At 54.6% G+C, this 7,500-nt stretch overlaps 3 non-coding genes across 3 annotated transcripts in view; all 3 read right to left on the reverse strand.

The window, feature by feature from the left end:
- Window positions 1-1,578, reverse strand: part of LOC126452478 (large subunit ribosomal RNA) — a 4,222-nt gene extending 2,644 nt beyond the window's left edge. Inside the window, exon 1 of the ribosomal RNA XR_007584635.1 lies at window positions 1-1,578. This exon is cut by the window's left edge and continues 2,644 nt beyond it. This is a non-coding gene — a ribosomal RNA (large subunit ribosomal RNA).
- Window positions 1,579-1,766: 188 nt separating this feature from the next.
- On the reverse strand, window positions 1,767-1,921 carry LOC126452483 (5.8S ribosomal RNA). The gene has a single exon (XR_007584640.1). It is a non-coding gene; the product is annotated as a 5.8S ribosomal RNA (ribosomal RNA).
- A 353-nt stretch (window positions 1,922-2,274) lies between these two features.
- LOC126452476 (small subunit ribosomal RNA) lies at window positions 2,275-4,183 on the reverse strand. Its single transcript, XR_007584633.1, has one exon. It is a non-coding gene; the product is annotated as a small subunit ribosomal RNA (ribosomal RNA).
- Between the last annotated feature and the right edge of the window lie 3,317 nt (window positions 4,184-7,500).

The raw sequence follows: 7,500 nt of genomic DNA on the forward strand, positions 1-7,500 counted from the left end.
CCACCGTCCTGCTGTCTTAAGCAACCAACGCCTTTCATGGTTTCCCATGAGCGTCGATTCGGGCGCCTTAACTCGGCGTTTGGTTCATCCCACAGCGCCAGTTCTGCTTACCAAAAGTGGCCCACTTGGCACTCCGATCCGAGTCGTTTGCTCGCGGCTTCAGCATATCAAGCAAGCCGGAGATCTCACCCATTTAAAGTTTGAGAATAGGTTGAGGTCGTTTCGGCCCCAAGGCCTCTAATCATTCGCTTTACCGGATGAGACTCGTACGAGCACCAGCTATCCTGAGGGAAACTTCGGAGGGAACCAGCTACTAGATGGTTCGATTAGTCTTTCGCCCCTATACCCAGCTCCGACGATCGATTTGCACGTCAGAATCGCTACGGACCTCCATCAGGGTTTCCCCTGACTTCGTCCTGGCCAGGCATAGTTCACCATCTTTCGGGTCCCAACGTGTACGCTCTAGGTGCGCCTCACCTCGCAATGAGGACGAGACGCCCCGGGAGTGCGGAGGCCGCCGCCCCGTGAAGGGCGGGGAAGCCCCATCCTCCCTCGGCCCGCGCAAGGCGAGACCTTCACTTTCATTACGCCTTTAGGTTTCGTACAGCCCAATGACTCGCGCACATGTTAGACTCCTTGGTCCGTGTTTCAAGACGGGTCGTGAAATTGTCCAAAGCTGAAGCGCCGCTGACGGGAGCGATTATTCCGCCCGAGAGCATCCCGAGCCAACAGCGGCGCGGGTCCGGGGCCGGGCCAGGTAGGTCCGTCATCCGGGAAGAACCGCGCGCGCTTGCCGGGAGCCCGAGCGCCCAAAGGGGCGAATCGACTCCTCCAGATATACCGCCGGGCAGCCAGCCAGGACACCGGGGCTCTGCCCAACAGACGCGAACCGAGGCCCGCGGAAGGACAGGCTGCGCACCCGGGCCGTAGGCCGGCACCCAGCGGGTCGCGACGTCCTACTAGGGGAGAAGTGCGGCCCACCGCACACCGGAACGGCCCCGCCCCGCGGCGAGTGGAAAGGCAACCGGACACGACCCCGCCGCGAATTGCTCCGCGCGGGCGGCCGGCCCCATCTGCCGAGGGCGGAGGCCAGTGGCCGGATGGGCGTGAATCTCACCCGTTCGACCTTTCGGACTTCTCACGTTTACCCCAGAACGGTTTCACGTACTTTTGAACTCTCTCTTCAAAGTTCTTTTCAACTTTCCCTCACGGTACTTGTTCGCTATCGGTCTCGTGGTCATATTTAGTCTCAGATGGAGTTTACCACCCACTTGGAGCTGCACTCTCAAGCAACCCGACTCGAAGGAGAGGTCCCGCCGACGCTCGCACCGGCCGCTACGGGCCTGGCACCCTCTACGGGCCGTGGCCTCATTCAAGTTGGACTTGGGCTCGGCGCGAGGCGTCGGGGTAGTGGACCCTCCCAAACACCACATGCCACGACAGGCGGCAGCCTGCGGGGTTCGGTGCTGGACTCTTCCCTGTTCGCTCGCCGCTACTGGGGGAATCCTTGTTAGTTTCTTTTCCTCCGCTTAGTAATATGCTTAAATTCAGCGGGTAGTCTCGCCTGCTCTGAGGTCGTTGTACGAGGTGTCGCACGCCACACCGCCAGCCGGCTGTGCACGCTACCGAGTAAGTACCGGTATGCGAACCGCCAGGCGACGGGCGCGCATCGCACGTTTAAGGAGACGCGGCCGGCCCCACAGGCGGCCACGACACTCCCAGGTCTGCGAAGCGGGGCAAACGCCGCGCGCTTCAGTATACGTAGCCGACCCTCAGCCAGACGTGGCCCGGGAACGGAATCCATGGACCGCAATGTGCGTTCGAAACGTCGATGTTCATGTGTCCTGCAGTTCACATGTCGACGCGCAATTTGCTGCGTTCTTCATCGACCCACGAGCCGAGTGATCCACCGTCCTGGGTGATCTTTTCATAGTTTCCACCATCTCTTTCGAGACAGTTGCATAGGCGGGACTGAGGCGTGTGGCGGCCCTGTTCCAGCGTTCAGTGTCCAACGGCCTCACGGCCGATGGGCGTCGTACGGCTCCACACCGGAGCGGACAGGCAGTCGGGCGAAAGTCATTCAAAACCGGCGCCAGGCGCCAGGTGCCGCAGGCCAGCCGCTCCAGCGCTTCAGCGCTCGTACCACACAACATTGCCGTTAGTTTTGAGACGAACGCGTGGTTCCGCACGCGGCGCACGGCTACTGCGAGCCGTACAGGTAGCTGCGTGTTGCGCGACACGACACGCACATCGAAAGACATGCAGTCTAGTCGGTAATGATCCTTCCGCAGGTTCACCTACGGAAACCTTGTTACGACTTTTACTTCCTCTAAATGATCAAGTTTGGTCATCTTTCCGGTAGCATCGGCAACGACAGAGTCAATGCCGCGTACCAGTCCGAAGACCTCACTAAATCATTCAATCGGTAGTAGCGACGGGCGGTGTGTACAAAGGGCAGGGACGTAATCAACGCGAGCTTATGACTCGCGCTTACTGGGAATTCCTCGTTCATGGGGAACAATTGCAAGCCCCAATCCCTAGCACGAAGGAGGTTCAGCGGGTTACCCCGACCTTTCGGCCTAGGAAGACACGCTGATTCCTTCAGTGTAGCGCGCGTGCGGCCCAGAACATCTAAGGGCATCACAGACCTGTTATTGCTCAATCTCGTGCGGCTAGAAGCCGCCTGTCCCTCTAAGAAGAAAAGTAATCGCTGACAGCACGAAGGATGTCACGCGACTAGTTAGCAGGCTAGAGTCTCGTTCGTTATCGGAATTAACCAGACAAATCGCTCCACCAACTAAGAACGGCCATGCACCACCACCCACCGAATCAAGAAAGAGCTATCAATCTGTCAATCCTTCCGGTGTCCGGGCCTGGTGAGGTTTCCCGTGTTGAGTCAAATTAAGCCGCAGGCTCCACTCCTGGTGGTGCCCTTCCGTCAATTCCTTTAAGTTTCAGCTTTGCAACCATACTTCCCCCGGAACCCAAAAGCTTTGGTTTCCCGGAGGCTGCCCGCCGAGTCATCGGAGGAACTGCGGCGGATCGCTGGCTGGCATCGTTTATGGTTAGAACTAGGGCGGTATCTGATCGCCTTCGAACCTCTAACTTTCGTTCTTGATTAATGAAAACATACTTGGCAAATGCTTTCGCTTCTGTTCGTCTTGCGACGATCCAAGAATTTCACCTCTAACGTCGCAATACGAATGCCCCCGCCTGTCCCTATTAATCATTACCTCGGGTTCCGAAAACCAACAAAATAGAACCGAGGTCCTATTCCATTATTCCATGCACACAGTATTCAGGCGGGCTTGCCTGCTTTAAGCACTCTAATTTGTTCAAAGTAAACGTGCCGGCCCACCGAGACACTCAATAAAGAGCACCCTGGTAGGATTTCAACGGGGTCCGCCTCGGGACGCACGAGCACGCACGAGGCGGTCGCACGCCTTCGGCTCGCCCCACCGGCAGGACGTCCCACGATACATGCCAGTTAAACACCGACGGGCGGTGAACCAACAGCGTGGGACACAAATCCAACTACGAGCTTTTTAACCGCAACAACTTTAATATACGCTATTGGAGCTGGAATTACCGCGGCTGCTGGCACCAGACTTGCCCTCCAATAGATACTCGTTAAAGGATTTAAAGTGTACTCATTCCGATTACGGGGCCTCGGATGAGTCCCGTATCGTTATTTTTCGTCACTACCTCCCCGTGCCGGGAGTGGGTAATTTGCGCGCCTGCTGCCTTCCTTGGATGTGGTAGCCGTTTCTCAGGCTCCCTCTCCGGAATCGAACCCTGATTCCCCGTTACCCGTTACAACCATGGTAGGCGCAGAACCTACCATCGACAGTTGATAAGGCAGACATTTGAAAGATGCGTCGCCGGTACGAGGACCGTGCGATCAGCCCAAAGTTATTCAGAGTCACCAAGGCAAACGGACCGGACGAGCCGACCGATTGGTTTTGATCTAATAAAAGCGTCCCTTCCATCTCTGGTCGGGACTCTGTTTGCATGTATTAGCTCTAGAATTACCACAGTTATCCAAGTAACGTGGGTACGATCTAAGGAACCATAACTGATTTAATGAGCCATTCGCGGTTTCACCTTAATGCGGCTTGTACTGAGACATGCATGGCTTAATCTTTGAGACAAGCATATGACTACTGGCAGGATCAACCAGGGAGCTGCGTCAACTAGAGCTGAGCAGCCGGCCGCCCGGGAGTGTGTCCCGGGGGCCCGCGCGAACACGCAAGCGTCCGCTCAATTATTCTGCAAACAGGAGGAGGCTGAGCTCCCCTGCACAACACACCTCGAAACCCTCTCAGGTCCCGGCGGCGCGCAGCGCCGTCCTAAGTACTTGGTCGGGTTCGAGAGAGGCGCAATCGCCCGGAGTTAGGCGAGTAGACGCTTTAGGTGCGACCACCCGTGCTCCCAACTGAGCTTGCCGCTGCCGACAGAGGCCCGGGAGCGTGCTGTCGTGGCATTGCCGGCGGGAGACAACACGCGCCACCTACGGTGACCGGCAGCTCCAACGCCAGCGCCACAGAAGGACAAAAGCCCCACTTGGGTGCCGAAGCGAACTCTCCCAGCACAGCGCACGCGCCAACACGTCCGCACAGCTGCGATACAAACCACCTGCGAGAACCGCTGGGGCGACCGAGCAGCAGACGGCGTCGCGGCGCCGAGCGCCGGGCGGCGGCGCATCCTCAGCGCACACAGTCCTCAATCGGACCAGCACACTGCAGATGGCCACCGCGCTTCGCACCGGGCCCGCGAGGACCTACTTTGGCCGCAAGGCGCCGCGAGCAGGGGGCGCCGGCGCGCAGCTGCGCCGCCTGCCGCGTCCGTCGGCCGGCGCGCCTGCCACTGGCCGCCCCCACCAGCCGGCTGTAGCGCGTGCGCCCACGCACCGCGCTGCCAGCACGCCGGGCGGCCCCCCCTCACCGGCCGGGGACGGTCCCACCCAGCCACCGCCGCGTATCGCCTCACACCCAGATCCCCTTTCGCGTTCGTGGGCATGGTGGGTCCCCTTTCACGTTCGTGGGCATGGTGGGTATCCCTGAAACAACCGGTTAATAGCTCGACCGATCGTCGCCAACACTGATTCACCTCTAGCGAGAACAACCGCACCACAACGGGTTACCTGTTGTTCATTTGCGTAACGTCACCAGCAAACGTAGACGTCCATCGCCATTTGCAACGAGTATTGCATGCCTGTGTCAGGTGTCACAACACACTACGTCTGCCCACATAGACGCAACAACATGTGCACGCCTCGAGAACACGTGGAAGGTAGCCCCCGTACGTATGCGGTGTCCATTGCGCGAACGACTGTCAGCCGGCCTCTGCAGGATGTCGCAGATGTGGAACGCGGTGCAACATGCTATCACGGTGTGTGAGAAGAGACGACTACGTCCGAATACACGCTCCACTACATCAACAGACTGCTCATGCTGATCGCCATCCAGGGCGTCCGTTCCTCCCACACGTCTGAATGGCGTACCACACTGCAATCCAGCTCTTATAGGGAGACGACACGTAGCTGCGTGCACAATATTTGGACTGTATGGTCTGCCGTTGCTAGGCGCAGTCGTCGTACGGTCACACATGTGCCACGATGTATCATTCAGTACATACGGACCAATGTGCAGTACAGTTTGTGGGTTTTGCGTACATCGGCGGACAGGTGACAGGCCGTACCACAACGTAGGCTGAGTACGTCGGCATGCGAAGGGCATTGAACATGCAAACTTCTCAACGACCAGCTTGCGAAGGCAGGGGGGAAGGGGGGGGGGCATGTACGTCCTGCTGCTATCCACATTACAGTGTATAGCAGGAGCATGTGGAAAGTCAGCAACACCTGCAAGGTGTTTAACATGACGCGATACACAGGGGACCGGGCAGTGCGAATAGCGAACTATATTGCGAGGGTTGCGGTTAGGCAACACTACACTAATTTAACGAGTTGCATAACAATTACAGAGCAGGTTCAGCGACAACGTGCGTCAGGTTAAGGCGCAATATAGGTTAGGTTGAGGCACAATATAGGTTAGGTTAAGGCACAACATGGGTTACGTTAAGGCACAAATTGGGTTACGTTAAGGCACAACATGGGTTACGTTAAGGCACAACATGGGTTACGTTAAGGCACAAATTAGGTTACGTTAAGGCACAAATTAGGTTACGTTAAGGCACAAATTAGGTTACGTTAAGGCACAAATTAGGTTACGTTAAGGCACAAATTAGGTTACGTTAAGGCACAAATTAGGTTACGTTAAGGCACAAATTAGGTTACGTTAAGGCACAAATTAGGTTACGTTAAGGCACAAATTAGGTTACGTTAAGGCACAAATTAGGTTACGTTAAGGCACAAATTAGGTTACGTTAAGGCACAAATTAGGTTACGTTAAGGCACAAATTAGGTTACGTTAAGGCACAAATTAGGTTACGTTAAGGCACAAATTAGGTTACGTTAAGGCACAAATTAGGTTACGTTAAGGCACAAATTAGGTTACGTTAAGGCACAAATTAGGTTACGTTAAGGCACAAATTAGGTTACGTTAAGGCACAAATTAGGTTACGTTAAGGCACAAATTAGGTTACGTTAAGGTACAATATGGGTTAGGTTAAGGTACAATATGGGTTAGGTTAAGGTACAATATGGGTTAGGTTAAGGTACAATATGGGTTAGGTTAAGGTACAATATGGGTTAGGTTAAGGCACAACGTAGGTTAGGTTAAGGCACAACGTAGGTTAGGTTAAGGCACAACGTAGGTTAGGTTAAGGCACAACATAGGTTAGGTTAAGGCACAACATAGGTTAGGTTAAGGCACAACATAGGTTAGGTTAAGGCACAACATAGGTTAGGTTAAGGCACAACATAGGTTAGGTTAAGGCACAACATAGGTTAGGTTAAGGCACAACATAGGTTAGGTTACAACATAGGTTAGGTTAAGGCACAACATAGGTTAGGTTAAGGCACAACATAGGTTAGGTTAAGGCACAACATAGGTTAGGTTAAGGCACAACATAGGTTAGGTTAAGGCACAACATAGGTTAGGTTAAGGCACAACATAGGTTAGGTTAAGGCACAACATAGGTTAGGTTAAGGCACAACATAGGTTAGGTTAAGGCACAACATAGGTTAGGTTAAGGCACAACATAGGTTAGGTTAAGGCACAACGTAGGTTAGGTTAAGGCACAACGTAGGTTAGGTTAAGGCACAACGTAGGTTAGGTTAAGGCACAACGTAGGTTAGGTTAAGGCACAACGTAGGTTAGGTTAAGGCACAACGTAGGTTAGGTTAAGGCACAACGTAGGTTAGGTTAAGGCACAACGTAGGTTAGGTTAAGGCACAACGTAGGTTAGGTTAAGGCACAACGTAGGTTAGGTTAAGGCACAACGTAGGTTAGGTTTAAGGCACAACGTAGGTTAGGTTAAGGCACAACATAGGTTAGGTTAAGGCACAACATAGGTTAGGTTAAGGCACAACATAGGTTA

This window comes from Schistocerca serialis, unplaced genomic scaffold, assembly GCF_023864345.2.
Source record: "Schistocerca serialis cubense isolate TAMUIC-IGC-003099 unplaced genomic scaffold, iqSchSeri2.2 HiC_scaffold_88, whole genome shotgun sequence".
Taxonomy (NCBI): domain Eukaryota; kingdom Metazoa; phylum Arthropoda; class Insecta; order Orthoptera; family Acrididae; genus Schistocerca; species Schistocerca serialis.